Here is a 16,138-nt window from a genome sequence, read left to right as displayed (position 1 = left end):
TCTCTCTCTATCCCCTCTGTCTTTCTTCTATCTGTCTCTGTCTCTGTTTCTCTATCCCCTCTGTCTTTCTCCTATCTGTCTCTGTCTCTGTCTCTCTCTATCCCCTCTGTCTTTCTCCTATCTGTCTCTGTCTCTGTTTCTCTATCCCCTCTGTCTTTCTCCTATCTGTCTCTCTCTATCCCCTCTGTCTTTCTCCTATCTGTCTCTCTCTATCCCCTCTGTCTTTCTCCTATCTGTCTCTGTCTCTGTTTCTCTATCCCCTCTGTCTTTCTCCTATCTGTCTCTCTCTATCCCCTCTGTCTTTCTCCTATCTGTCTCTCTCTATCCCCTCTGTCTTTCTCCTATCTGTCTCTCTCTATCCCCTCTGTCTTTCTCCTATCTGTCTCTGCCTCTGTCTCTCTCTATCCCCTCTGTCTTTCTCCTATCTGTCTCTCTCTATCCCCTCTGTCTTTCTCCTATCTGTCTCTCTCTATCCCCTCTGTCTTTCTCCTATCTGTCTCTCTCTATCCCCTCTGTCTTTCTCCTATCTCTCTCTCTCTATCCCCTCTGTCTTTCTCCTATCTGTCTCTGTCTCTGTTTCTCTATCCCCTCTGTCTTTCTCCTATCTGTCTCTCTCTCTCTATCCCCTCTGTCTTTCTCCTATCTGTCTCTCTCTCTCTATCCCCTCTGTCTTTCTCCTATCTGTCTCTCTCTCTGTCTTTCTCCTATCTGTCTCTGTCTCTATCCCCTGTCTCTGTCTCTGTCTTTCTTTCCTATCTGTCTCTGTCCTATCTGTCTCTCTCTCTCTATCCCTTCTGTCTTTCTCCTATCTGTCTCTCTCTCTCTATCCCCTCTGTCTTTCCCCTATCTGTCTGTCTCTCTCTATCCCCTCTGTCTTTCTCCTATCTGTCTCTGTCTCTGTTTCTCTATCCCCTCTGTCTTTCTCCTATCTGTCTCTCTCTATCCCTTCTGTCTTTCTCCTATCTGTCTCTCTCTCTCTATCCCCTCTGTCTTTCCCCTATCTGTCTGTCTCTCTCTATCCCCTCTGTCTTTCTCCTATCTGTCTGTCTCTCTATCCCCTCTGTCTTTCTCCTATCTGTCTCTCTCTCTCTATCCCCTCTGTCTTTCTCCTATCTGTCTCTCTCTCTCTATCCCCTCTGTCTTTCTCCTATCTGTCTGTCTCTCTCTATCCCCTCTGTCTTTCTCCTATCTGTCTGTCTCTCTCTATCCCCTCTGTCTTTCTCCTATCTGTCTCTGTCTCTCTATCCCCTCTGTCTTTCTCCTATCTGTCTGTCTCTCTCTATCCCCTCTGTCTTTCTCCTATCTGTCTGTCTCTCTCTATCCCCTCTGTCTTTCTCCTATCTGTCTCTGTCTCTGTCTCTCTATCCCCTCTGTCTTTCTCCTATCTGTCTCTGTCTCTGTGTCAATTCAATTCAAGGGGCTTTATTGGCATGGGAAACATGTGTTAACATTGCCAAAGCAAGTGAGGTAGATAATATGCAAAAGTGAAATAAACAATAAAAATGAACAGTAAACATTACACATTACACATACAGAAGTTTCAAAACAATAAAGACATTACAAATGTCATATTATATATATATACAGTGTTGTAACAATGTACACATGGTTAAAGTACACAAGGGAAAATAAATAAGCATAAATATGGGTTGTATTTACAATGGTGTTTGTTATTCACTGGTTGCCCTTTTCTTGTGGCAACAGGTCACAAATCTTGCTGCTGTGATGGCACACTGTGGAATCTGTGGAATCTGAGGGAAATATGTCTCTCTAATATGGTCATACATTGGGCAGGAGGTTAGGAAGTGCAGTTGTGTCTCTCTCCTCTGTCTTTCTCCTATCTGTCTCATTCTCTCTCTCCATCCCCCTCTCTTTCTCTCTATGAGGAGTCCGGAAGTGGCTCAGAGAGAGAGAGAGAGAGAGAGAGAGAGAGAGAGAGAGAGAGAGAGAGAGAGAGAGAGAGAGAGAGAGAGAGAGAGAGAGAGAGAGAGAGAGAGAGAGAGAGAGAGAGAGAGAGGGGTTAGGAAACTCAATAGCGTGCAGTGTTGAGGAGCTCAGTGTGTCTATTGGTCAGTGGGGATGTTAAAACAGAGGAGGGGGAGATGGACGGTCGGTGGCCTCATGCTTCCAGCACACAGTCATCTGTTGCTCTTCCCCATATCCAGTTCCCCCAGGGCTCGTCACCAGCAGCCAGGACATATTGAAGTCCTCAGATGGACTAATGTGGGCCTGAACTCTGCTCTAAATCACTGCCTCTCTGCCTCTGGCTCTACCTGTGACTGTCGGTTAGAGTGTTACCCTCAGTCAGGACCCCATTAGGCTGGGCTTACACAGTAGGGAGGTAGTGTGGTCCCAGTACAGACCATTTAAATGTGAGAGCTGGGAGGGATGGAGAGCCAGATATCTAGGTCTAGTTCATGTATCCACAGGCTCTCTAACCCACAAAAGCATCACAGCCTATCCGCTGCAGTGTGTGTGTGTGTGTGTGTGTGTGTGTGTGTGTGTGTGTGTGTGTGTGTGTGTGTGTGTGTGTGTGTGTGTGTGTGTGTGTGTGTGTGTGTGTGTGTGTGTGTGTGTGTGTGTGTGTGTGTGTGTGTGTGTGTGTGTGTGTGTGTGTGTGTGTGTGTGTGTGTGTGTGTGTGTGTGTGTGTATGTGTGTGTGTGTGTGTGTGGTATGGTTTGGAGTGGGGAGGCAGAAATATTATATACCTTCGCAACATACCTGCACAACCGACAGCATAGTCCTTAGCCTAAAATCTGGGCACTAAAAATAAGTGTTCTATATCTGAGTCCCAACTCACAGTACTATATCTGAGTCCCAGCTCACAGTTCTATATCTGAGTCCCAGCTCACAGATCTATATCTGAGTCCCAGCTCACAGTTCTATATCTGAGTCGCAGCTCACAGATCTATATCTGAGTCCCAGCTCACAGTTCTATATATTTGGTCCCAGCTCACAGTTCTATATCTGAGTTCCAGCTCACAGATCTATATCTGAGTCCCAACTCACAGTCCTATATCTGAGTCCCAGCTCACAGTTCTATTTCTGAGTCCCAGCTCACAGTTCTATATATTTGGTCCCAGCTCACAGTTCTATATATTTAGTCCCAGCTCACAGTTCTATATCTGAGTCCCAGCTCACAGATCTATATCTGAGTCCCAGCTCACAGTCCTATATCTGAGTCCCAGCTCACAGTCCTATATCGGAGTCCCAGCTCACAGTCCTATATCTGAGTCCCAGCTCACAGTCCTATATCGGAGTCCCAGCTCACAGTTCTATATCGGAGTCCCAGCTCACAGTCCTATATCTGAGTCCCAGCTCACAGTCCTATATCTGAGTCCCAGCTCACAGTCCTATATCAGTGCAGGAGTCAGTGTATGGTCTTGGCACGGCAGAGCATGAATAATGGACCTACTGAGGTGTTAAGACAGCAGGGCTCTCATAAAGTCCCAGCTCCCAGAGCAGAACAGAACAGTGAGGGACCAGAAGTGCCACATTAACTCCGACACAGAGAACACTACTCACAATCAGCTACGTGTAGGTTATGCAGGGAACCTCTCTTTACGGTCCAACACGCTTTTATATAGATTTACCACAGAAAATCTGCCATAGCAGAAACATTGCCCATTCATTTGTTTCAAGGAGAGGCACCTTACATGTCAATGAGTAGACTGCAGAGATGACATCAGTGGAAGGAGCATAGGGTCTAAACTAAAACACACACTAGCACACACACACACACAGAGAGAGAGAGAGAGAGAGAGAGAGAGAGAGAGAGAGAGAGAGAGAGAGAGAGAGAGAGAGAGAGAGAGAGAGAGAGAGAGAGAGAGAGAGAGAGTTGGGTTGTCAGCAGCTCCTGTCCTGGGATATAAAGGCCAGGTCCCATTGTCCCCCGTGTCTCCTTAAGCTCCCGTCAGTTGAAGGGTACTATTGTCAGCCCCTCAAAGCACTTACAACCCATCCTCACTGAGCTCTGAGCCTCCCCACAAGCACCATAATGCATCTTAATAAAACCATTGGCCGCCTGACACTTATTTATTTCAGCTTCATTAGCCAAGAGTGTGAGAGGGAAGGAGAGAGAGAGACGTGTAAATACTGTAGAACAAAAGAAAAGACAATGTCGAAGTCCCTCCTTCAGGCTAGAGTCGGAGAAAAAGTAGGGTCAGAGGGGTATGAAATCCAAGGCAATACCAACAACCTGTGGCCCAATACAATGAGAGGTGTGACTAAATACAATAGAGAAGAGAGAGCCGGGAGTGAGGAGAACTCAATTACTTGAGTTGCAGCGTGTCATGAGACTATTCCAGCCCGGCTGTCTACGCTATGCGAAGGGGGAAGAGGGGGAACGGAGAAAAGGAGCGAGAGGGAGAAAGGAGACAATTGTTCTTGGGGGAAAGACTGACTGGCCTCCGACCAAAAGCCAACAGAGAGAATAAAAGCAAAGGAGGATTATAAAGTATGGAAAATGACACAGCTGCAGTCACATGAACAGGTTTAGAGGGGTGAGAGACACAGAGAGCCTGGCGGCAGGTGGTCTTTGCCCTTGTAGAAGCCCTGAGGGGAGAGGCAGGGAGGCAGGGGGAGAGAGGCAGGGAGGCAGGGGAGAGAGGCAGGGAGGCAGGGGGAGAGAGGCAGGGAGGCAGGGGAGAGAGGCAGGGAGGCAGGGGGAGAGAGGCAGGGAGGCAGGGGGAGAGAGGCAGAGAGGCAGGGGAGAGAGGCAGGGAGGCAGGGGAGAGAGGCAGGGAGGCAGGGGGAGAGAGGCAGAGAGGCAGGGGGAGAGAGGCAGGGAGGCAGGGGGAGAGAGGCAGGGAGGCAGGGGGAGAGAGGCAGAGAGGCAGGGGGAGAGGCAGGGTGGCAGGGGGAGAGGCAGGGAGGCAGGGGAGAGAGGCAGAGAGGCAGGGGGAGAGAGGCAGGGAGGCAGGGGGGGAGAGGCAGGGGGAGAGAGGCAGAGAGGCAGGGGGCAGAGAGGTTGGGAGGCTGTGGGCAGAGAGGCAGAAAGGCTGGGGCTCAGCTGGTGCCTGGTTGGTACCTGGTTCCCAGCCATTTGGATCTGTTTGGACACACTGAGAGAGTAACTGACTTCAGCTGTGTGAGTGGAAGAAATCCAAAATCCCAAAAGTCCAAAATCCCTAAATGCCCCCAAAGGAACTCACCTCTCCTTCTGCATCCAAGGCAACAGCGTTCCCTCTCAGTGTCCACCTGACCCAGTCATGGTCCGAAGCACAAAGTGTCCCATGGATACCTCCTCAACACTATTACTGTCCAACAAGGTATCCATCTATCTATTCCATCTATCTATTCCAGGAACAAAAACTATTATTTTCCTTTTGTTCCCCGAGATGCACACACACTTTTACATACTAATTGACTCACTCATACATAGCAGCTACATACACATCTTCACACACATTTACACATACCCCCACACTCACTTTGTCTGACATACTGCACTAAAACTACACAAACCCCAGAGGTAGGATAAAAATCCTTTAGTAGAATCCACAGAGCAGTAAAGGTAGAGTCCTCTCTGAAACACTAGGTGTACAGCCTCAGGGGGGAACAATACAAGACAGGAGCATCACATCTGTGGGAAATCCAGTGAGTCAGTTAGTCAAAGCAGACAGGGCTGGTGGGTGAGGAGGTGAAATGAAGACAGAGTCAGTATACCAGTCAGCTGCTATAGCAAGCACTTCGGTCCACTCAGGAAAGCACACAACTCCACCATACACTCTCTCCACTATACAGAGGAACAGAGGAAGCACAAGGACTCAGAGTAAGAGCAGGAATAATGGACGTAATTCAAGAACACAAAGAGAGAGAGAGGGAGGGGGGTGTGAGCGAAGAAAAGGTGGGAGGTAAGACGAGGGGAGGGGGAAAGAAAGGGGCGGGGTAATGTGCTGGTGTGTGTAAGGGAAGTTAAAGAGGCAGAGCGGGAGTTCTCTACTTGTCATCTTAGCCATCCAGTACTCATATTTACACCATCCGTACATGCTGTACACACATGAAGCCCATATAAACACATCTACCGGGACAGATAGAAGGGAACCACAAGCCATGTCACAACCCTCTATATACGAGTCAGATGGCATCTGAATTTAGATATAGATCACTGCACACATACATGGTAGACTGGCACATCCCATACACTCATACATGGTAGACTGGCACATCCCATACACTCATACATGGTAGACTGGCACATCCCATACACTCATACATGGTAGACTGGCACATCCCATACACTCATACATGGTAGACTGGCACATCCCATACACTCATACATGGTAGACTGGCACATCCCATACACTCATACATGGTAGACTGGCACATCCCATACACTCATACATGGTAGACTGGCACATCCCATACACTCATGGTAGACATGGTCCCAGACTGGCACATCCCATACACTCATACATGGTAGACTGGCACATCCCATACACTCATACATGGTAGACTGGCACATCCCATACACTCATACATGGTAGACTGGCACATCCCATACACTCATACATGGTAGACTGGCACATCCCATACACTCATACATGGTAGACTGGCACATCCCACTCATACACTGGCACATACATGGTAGACTGGCACATCCCATACACTCATACATGGTAGACTGGCACATCCCATACACTCATACATGGTAGACTGGCACATCCTGGCATACACACATACATGGTAGACTGGCACATCCCATACACTCATACATGGTAGACTGGCACATCCTGGCATACACTGGCATACATGGTAGACTGGCACATCCACTACACTCATACATGGTAGACTGGCACATCCCATACACTCATACATGGTAGACTGGCACATCCCATACACACATACATGGTAGACTGGCACATCCCATACACTCATACATGGTAGACTGGCACATCCCATACACTCATACATGGTAGACTGGCACATCCCATACACTCATACATGGTAGACTGGCACATCCCATACACTCATACATGGTAGACTGGCACATCCCATAAACTCATCCCACATGGTAGACTGGCACATCCCATACACTCATACATGGTAGACTGGCACATCCCATACACTCATACATGGTAGACTGGCACATCCCATACACTCATACATGGTAGACTGGCACATCCCATACACTCATACATGGTAGACTGGCACATCCCATACACACATACATGGTAGACTGGCACATCCCATACACACATACATGGTAGACTGGCACATCCCATACACTCATACATGGACTGGCAGACTGGCACATCCCATACACTCATACATGGTAGACTGGCACATCCCATACACTCATACATGTAGACTGCACATCCCATACACTCATACATGGTAGACTGGCACATCCCATATACACTCATACATGGTAGACTGGCACATCCCATACACTCATACATGGTAGACTGGCACATCCCATACACTCATACATGGTAGACTGGCACATCCCATACACTCATACATGGTAGACTGGCACATCCCATACACTCATACATGGTAGACTGGCACATCCCATACACTCATACATGGTAGACTGGCACATCCCATACACACATACATGGTAGACTGGCACATCCCATACACTCATACATGGTAGACTGGCACATCCCATACACTCATACATGGTAGACTGGCACATCCCATACACACATACATGGTAGACTGGCACATCCCATACACTCATACATGGTAGACTGGCACATCCCATACACACATACATGGTAGACTGGCACATCCCATACACTCATACATGGTAGACTGGCACATCCCATACACTCATACATGGTAGACTGGCACATCCCATACACTCATACACACATCCCACATGGTAGACTGGCACATCCCATACACTCATACATGGTAGACTGGCACATCCCATACACTCATACATGGTAGACTGGCACATCCCATACACTCATACATGGTAGACTGGCACATCCCATACACACATACATGGTAGACTGGCATCATCCCATACACTCATACATGGTAGACTGGCACATCCCATACACACATACATGGTAGACTGGCACATCCCATACACTCATACATGGTAGACTGGCACATCCCATACACTCATACATGGTAGACTGGCACATCCCATACACTCATACATGGTAGACTGGCACATCCCATACACACATACATGGTAGACTGGCACATCCCATACACTCATACATGGTAGACTGGCACATCCCATACACACATACATGGTAGACTGGCACATCCCATACACTCATACATGGTAGACTGGCACATCCCATACACTCATACATGGTAGACTGGCACATCCCATACACTCATACATGGTAGACTGGCACATCCCATACACTCATACATGGTAGACTGGCACATCCCATACACTCATACATGGTAGACTGGCACATCCCATACACTCATACATGGTAGACTGGCACATCCCATACACTCATACATGGTAGACTGGCACATCCCATACACTCATACATGGTAGACTGGCACATCCCATACACTCATACATGGTAGACTGGCACATCCCATACACTCATACATGGTAGACTGGCACATCCCATACACTCATACATGGTAGACTGGCACATCCCATACACTCATACATGGTAGACTGGCACATCCCATACACTCATACATGGTAGACTGGCACATCCCATACACTCATACATGGTAGACTGGCACATCCCATACACACATACATGGTAGACTGGCACATCCCATACACTCATACATGGTAGACTGGCACATCCCATACACACATACATGGTAGACTGGCACATCCCATACACTCATACATGGTAGACTGGCACATCCCATACACTCATACATGGTAGACTGGCACATCCCATACACTCATACATGGTAGACTGGCACATCCCATACACTCATACATGGTAGACTGGCACATCCCATACACTCATACATGGTAGACTGGCACATCCCATACACTCATACATGGTAGACTGGCACATCCCATACACTCATACATGGTAGACTGGCACATCCCATACACTCATACATGGTAGACTGGCACATCCCATACACTCATACATGGTAGACTGGCACATCCCATACACTCATACATGGTAGACTGGCACATCCCATACACTCATACATGGTAGACTGGCACATCCCATACACACATACAGGGAAGATGAATAGATAACCTACAGCAGTCATATGCAGGTATCAAATCAAATCAAATCTAACTTTGTGTTACACAGGCAGAAATACCACAAGTGTTGTCCTTGCCGTGAAACTTTTACTTAACCAACAGTGCAGTTCAAGAAGAGTTAAGAAAATATTTATCAAATAAACTAAAGTTAAAAGTTATGAAAAGTAACACAATCACATAACAATAACGAGGCTATATGCAGGGGGTATTTGATTAATTGTTCAGCAGTCTTATGGCTTTGGGGTAGAAGCTGTTAAGGAGCCTTTTGGTCCTAGATTTGGCGCTCCGGTAGTGCTTGACGTGCGGTAGCAGAGAAAACGGTCTATGACTTGGGTGACTGGAGTCTTACAATTTTATGGGCTTTCCTCTTACACCACCTATTAGTGCAAGCTTGGCCCCAGTGATGTACTGGGCCGTACGCACTACCCTCTGTAGCGCCTTAGATGTCGAGGGGTTGCCATACCAGGTGGTGATGCAACCAGTCAGGATTCTCTCGATGGTGCAGCTGAAGAACTTTTTGACAAATCCTGTCAGTATCCTGAGGGGGAAAAGTTTTTGTCGTGCCTTCTTCATGACTGTCTTGGTGTGTTTGGACCATGATAGATCGTTGGGGATGTGGACCCACTCCACTACAGCCTCGTTGATGTTAATGGGTTCCTGTTCCTTTTCTTGTAGTCCACGATCAGCTCCTTTGTCTTGCTCACATTGAGGGAGAGGTTGTTATCCTGTCACCACACTACCAGTTCTCTGACCTCCTCGTCTCATCGTTACCACTGTTGTGTCGTCAGCAAACTTAATGATGGTGTTGGAGTCGTGTTTGGCCACGCAGTCGTGGTCCAGTACAGGAGGGGACTAAGTACACACCCCTGAGTAACACCAGTGTTGAGGATCAGTGTGGCAGACAAGTTGTTGCCTCTAGGATCTAGTTGCAGAGGGAGGTGTTTAGTCCCAGGGTCCTTAGTTTAGTGATAAGCTTCATGGGCACTATGGTGTTGAATGCTGAGCTGTCGTCAATGAACAGCATTCTCACATACATGTTTATTTTGTCCAGGTGTGAAAGGGCAGTGTAGAGTGTGATTGAGATTGCGTCATCTGTGGATCTGTTGGGGCGGTATGAGAATTGGAGTGGGTCTAGGTTGCTATGATCTTTCAAAGCACTTCACGGCTTCCGACGTGTGTACTATGGGGAGGTAATCATTTAGGTGTGTTACCTTCACTTCCTTGGGCACAGGGACTATGGTGGTCTGCTTGAAACATGTAGGTATTACAGACTCAGTCAGGGAGAGGTTGAAAATGTCAGTGAAGACACTTGCCAGTTGGTCTGCGTATGCTTTGAGTACACGTCCTGGTAAATAATCTGGCCATCCAGAACAGCTGGTGCTCTTGTGCATGCTTCAGTGTTGCTTGCCTCGAAGTGAGCATAAAATACATTTAGTTCATCTGGTAGGCTCGTGTCACTGGGCAGCTCGTGTCTGGGTTTCCCTTTGTAGTCTGTCATGGTTTTCAAACCCTGCCACATCCGACGAGCGTCAGAGCCGGCCGGTGTAGTAGGAATCAATCTTACTCCTGTATTGACACTTTGCTTGTTTGGTAGTTTGTCTTATAGGCGCCACGATTAGTGTCCCGCTCCATGAAAGCGGCAGCTCTGGCCTTTAGCTCAATGTTGCCTGTAATCCATGGCTTCTGGTTGGGATATGTACGCACGGTCACTGTGGGGACGACGTCATCGATGCACTTACCAATGAAGCCAATGACTGAGGTGGTATACTCCTCAATGCCATTGGATGAATCCTGGAACATATTCCAGTCTGTGCTAGCAAAACAGTCCTGTAGCGTAGCATCCGCATCATCTGGCCACTTACGAATTGAGCGAGTCAATGGTGCTTCCTGCTGTAGTTTTTGCTTGTAAGCAAGAATCAGGAGGATAGAATTAAGGTCGGATTTGCCAAATGGAGGGCGGGGGAGAGCTTTGTATGCATCTCTGTGAGTGGAGTAAAGGTGGTCTAGAGATTGTTTTCCTCTCGTTGCACATGTGACATGCTGGTAAAATTTGGTAAAACTGATTTAATTTTGCCTGCATTAAAGTCCCCGGCCAGTAGGAGCGTCGCTTCTGGATGAGCGTTTTCTTGTTTGCTTATGGCCTTATAGAGTTGGTTGAGTGCGTTCTTAGTCCCAGCATCGGTCTGTGGTGGTAAATAGACGGCTATGAATAATGTAGATAGTGTGGTTTATAGCTTATCATTAGGTGCTCTACCTCAGGCAGGCAATACCTCGAGACTTCTTCAATATTAGACCAGCTGTTATTGACAAAAAGACACACCCCCACCCCTCGTCTTACCAGACGTAGCTTCTCTGTTCTGCCGGTGCATTGAAAATCCCTCCAGCTCTATATTGTCCATTTCGTCGTTCAGACATGACTCTGTGAAACAGGACATTACAGTTCTTAAGGTCCCGTCGGTAGGATAATCATAGGTCATCCACTTTATTTTCCAATGATTGCATTTTAGCAAGTAGAATTGATGGCAATGGGAGTTTATTCGCGCACCTACGAATTCTCAAAAGGCAGCCTGATCTGCTTCCTCTTCTCCTCCGTCTTTTCTTCACGCAAATGACGGGGATCAAATCAAATCAAATCAAAGTTTATTTGTCACGTGCGCCGAATACCTCAGTGAAATGCTTACTTACAGGCTCTAACCAATGGTGCGGGAAAAAGAGGTGAGTGTGTGTGTGTGTGTATGTGCGTGGGTAAGTAAAGAAATAAAACAACAGTAAAAAGACATTTGAAAAAAGAGTAGCAGAGTACCATTGACTCGCTGTAATACCTACATGTTTCATACAGACACCTGTTAGTCAGGCTTATTGAGGTAGTTAGTACATGTAGATATGGTTAAAGTGACTATACATATAAGATAAACAGAGAGTAGCAGCAGCGTAAAACAAATCTTTCTCGTCGGACTCGTTAAATGAAAAAGCCTCTTCCAGTCCGTGGTGAGTAATCCCAGTCCTGATGTCCTGAAGTTATTTTGGGTCATAAGAGACAGTAGCAGCAGCATTATGCACAAAATAAGTTTAAAAAACAAGTAAAACCATCAGCCATTCTCTTCGGTGTCATTTGAATAAATCCTGAGTAGAGCTTCCACTACTACAGGACACATGTAAATAAGATCATTTACACACATTTACAGAATAGGGGTGTGCTTTCTACTAGTAAGTTCTACTATTCATGAACATGATGGGAGTTCTCCTTACGCAAAAACACAAACACACAAATATATTTAAGAATGCTTAACACACCTGGTAAGATATGTGACGTGTGTGGGTGTCTGTGAGCATGCGTGTGTGTTGTGTGTGTGTGCAGGGGGGCTGGCAGAGTGCCAATGACAGTTGCCAGGCGTAGCCCCCGCTGATGGTATGAGGGACAAAGGGGTGAGACAGCAGGCACAAAGTTGCTCCCATCCCCCTGCCCCACCCCTGTCCTGCCCTGCCCCATGAACCCCCTGATGGGCAACCTCCTGACCCCTTCCTGTGGCCATGACAACCCCTCCCTGGGGAGAGGGATGCTGGGTCTCCTGTGGGTCTCCTTTTGTCTTGTGTTCCATGAGCACTTTCTGCCCCCTACATTAAAAACCTATTTTATAGTCATCCTTTAGTCATCCTACAGCCACCCTATAGTCATCCTATAGTCATCTTATAGCCATCCTATAGCCATCCTATAGTCATCTTATAGTCATCCTATAGTCATCCTATAGTCATCCTATAGTCATCCTATAGCCATCCTATAGCCATCCTATAGTCATCCTATAGTCATCCTATAGTCATCCATCCTATAGTCATCCTATAGTCATCCTATAGCCTTCCTATAGTCATCCTATAGTCATCCTTCCTATAGTCATCCTATAGTCATCCTATAGCCTTCCTATAGTCATCCTATAGTCTTCCTACATTATTTATAGTAAATCAGCCCTGGTCTAACAATGGTACATGGAGTAAATAGTCCTGACCTATGTGGTAGACTATACACAATATTATATGCCGTGAAATTGTCAAATAGTGCCTTGTTTCTGCATTTAATTGGGTCAACCTTACTGGGTAACTATATCCAATCTAAAAGAATGTCTGCTGTAGGACGGAAAAAATTATCTTTATTTTTCAGTTCGGTTGTGTGAGCGTTGACATTGCGTTAAGTTGAGGTTACTGTCACAACCAATTAAGTCTGTTAATTATTCTCCCTATCCTCCCACCACGTCACACATGCCCAAGACATAACAAGACTCCTCCAGTCAGGCTGACAGCCAAGCAGTCAGTCAGGTAGTGAGGTAGTCAGCCAATCAGGTAGTCAGTCAGGTAGTCAGGTAGTCAGTCAGTCAAGCAGTAATATGTGTGCAACACATTTGGTATGCAACTTCCCTGAATGAGAAGACAGAGCATCATAATCTGACATGTGATGGTTGATTGGCTAGTTATGTGGTTAGACTGCTAGGATTCTGGTTGATAACGGATAGGCAGCAGGGTAGCCTAGTGGTTAGCCTAGTGGTTAGAGCGTTGGACTAGTAACCAGAAGGTTGCAAGATCAAACCCCCGAGCTGACAAGGTACAAATCTGGAAAAGGAAAAATAAAATAATTCACAATCTGATTATGTATAATGTCTATGATTAGGTCAAATTCAAACAGCCCATATTGACCAAAGGGTGACAGGTTAGAAGGGTCAGCTCATTCACAAGACCTGGATTACTGTACACATACTGCTGTTACGTTCAGAATGATGTAATTGTTGCATTAATATTACAGCAGCTGCTTGCATAGTTGGAGTGTCCCTCCTTATGACATCCCTCAAATAGACACATTCTGACGCCTGTGAAATTCACAGTACCAAATGCCAGCGGGACAACCAGGAGGGTAATGATGGGGTATGTGTGTGGGGATGGTTTGGCCATCAAACAAATCATAGAAATAGTAATTAGATATTTATATATACAGTTGAAGTTGTAAGTTTGCATACACCTTAGTAAAATACATTTTAAATTCAGTTTGTCAGAATTCCTGACATTTAACCCCAGTAATAATTCCCTGTTTTCAGTCTATTAGGATCACCACTTATTTTGAATAATGTGAAATGTCAGAATAATAGTAGAGAGAATGATTTATTTCAGCTTTTATTTCCTTCATCACATTCCCAGTGGGTCAGAAGTTCACATACACTCAATTAGTATTTGGTAGCATTGCCTTTACAATGTTTAACTTGGGTCAAACGTTCAGGTTCCCACAATAAGTTGGGTGAATTTTGGCCTATTCCTCCTGACAGAGCTGGTGTAACTGAATAAGGTTTTAGGCCTCCTTGCTCACACAGGCTTTTTCAGTCTGCCCACAAATTTGCTATGGGATTGAGGTCAGGGCATCGTGATGGCCACTCCAATACCTTGACTTTGTTGTCCTTAAGTCATGTTGCCACAACTTTGGAAGTATGCTTGGGGTCATTGTCCATTTGGAAGTCCCGTTTGTTCGGTGATTGATTTGCACTTTTCACACCAAAATACGGTATTCTTTAGGAGACAGAATGCGCCTCCTTCCTGAGCGGTATGATGGCTGCGTGGTGTTTATACTTGCATTCTATTGTTTGTACAGATGAATGTGGTACCTTCAGGCGTTTGGAAATTGCTCCTAAGGATGAATCAGACTTGTTGACCTCTACAATGTTTTTTCTGAGGTCTTGGCTGATTTCTTTTGATTTTCCCATGATGTCAAGCAAAGAGGCACTGAGTGTGACGGTAGGCCTTGAAATACATCCACAGGTACACCTCCAATTGACTCAAATTAGCCTATCAGAAGCTTCTAAAGCCATGACATAATTTTCTGGAATTTTCCAAGCTGTTTAAAGGCACAGTCAACTTAGTGCATGTAAACTTCTGGCCCACTGGTATTGTGATACAGTGAGTTTTAAGTGAAATAATCTGTCTGTAAATAATTGTTGGAAAAATTACTTGTGTCATGCACAAAGTAGATGTCTTAACCGACTTGCCAACACTATAGTTTGTTCACAAGAAATTTGTGGAGTGGTTGAAAAACGAGTTTTAACGACTCCAACCTAAGTGGATGTAAACTTCCAACTTCAACTGTAGGCTTACATGCACAAATACACAGAGAGGTAGAGGGAGAGGAAGGGAGGGCAGAGGAAGAGTGACGGAAGGGGACACCAGTCAAGGGGACACCAGTCAAAGGGACACTAGTCAAAGGAACACGAGTCAAGGGGACACCAGCACTTGTGGACCTTTTCCCTAAGATGGCTGCCAGGGTTGGCTAGCTATGCAGTGGCTAACATCCGTGACACAGTGACACGACATAAAACAAATTCCAGGACTAAGTGGATCATTAGTGCCATGGCGACCTGAGCTTTTCCGCCAGCTGTGTCACCTCGCACTAATCTCATCACGGAGCCAACATCCGATTGGCCCAAGACACAGAGCAACACTGATTGGTTGATGACGGGCCATTCCGCCAGGCAGGCAGGCCAAAGTCAGGTCATAAATGACTTAGGACTTTTATGAGTGTCTGTTTCATTATGGCCAGAGCCGGGCACAGAGAATAAATTAGATGAGGTCACTGCCGCCCAGGGAGGGTTGAAGGATAAAACAGGCACCGTAGACAGTGTGACGTGACTGAGTGTGTGTGCTGCCCTTACAGAGACTATAACTTGGCACAACAATTAGTCCTCTGTTTTCATTAGCAAGCCATGACAAAAGAAAGGCTATATCAGTGTTATTAAAAATCGAGGTCGTGACCACTTTTAAGGTCGAGGGGAATTTGCAGTGGGGTTGCCAAGTGTTGTTTTTTACTGGGTAGGGGGAACCGAACATTTAGACGTTTTTGACATAGATAAATGACAAAATCCAATTTTGAGTACATTTATTTATTGGTAGAATTTGTGGTTAAAATGTGGTCCCCACTGAATACCGCTTCCTCGTCTCTCACG

General features: G+C 46.2%; 1 protein-coding gene across 2 annotated transcripts in view; it reads right to left on the bottom strand.

The window, feature by feature from the left end:
* LOC124045741 (semaphorin-3B-like) overlaps positions 1-16,138 on the bottom strand; it is a 115,313-nt gene that overhangs the window by 47,929 nt on the left and 51,246 nt on the right. Inside the window, exon 1 of one of the 2 annotated variants that reach the window (XM_046365317.1) lies at positions 5,155-5,733. The exons of the other annotated variant lie outside the window; for it this stretch is intronic. The gene's annotated coding sequence lies outside the window, so the exon portion shown is untranslated. Of the gene's footprint in view, positions 1-5,154; positions 5,734-16,138 lie in introns of those variants that run through there. 2 annotated transcript variants of the gene reach the window in all.

The sequence above is a fragment of the Oncorhynchus gorbuscha genome, linkage group LG10 (genome assembly GCF_021184085.1).
Source record: "Oncorhynchus gorbuscha isolate QuinsamMale2020 ecotype Even-year linkage group LG10, OgorEven_v1.0, whole genome shotgun sequence".
Classification (NCBI taxonomy): Eukaryota; Metazoa; Chordata; class Actinopteri; order Salmoniformes; family Salmonidae; genus Oncorhynchus; species Oncorhynchus gorbuscha.
Note: the sequence above shows the minus strand (reverse complement) of the source record. Positions and strands in the feature narration are given on the sequence as shown.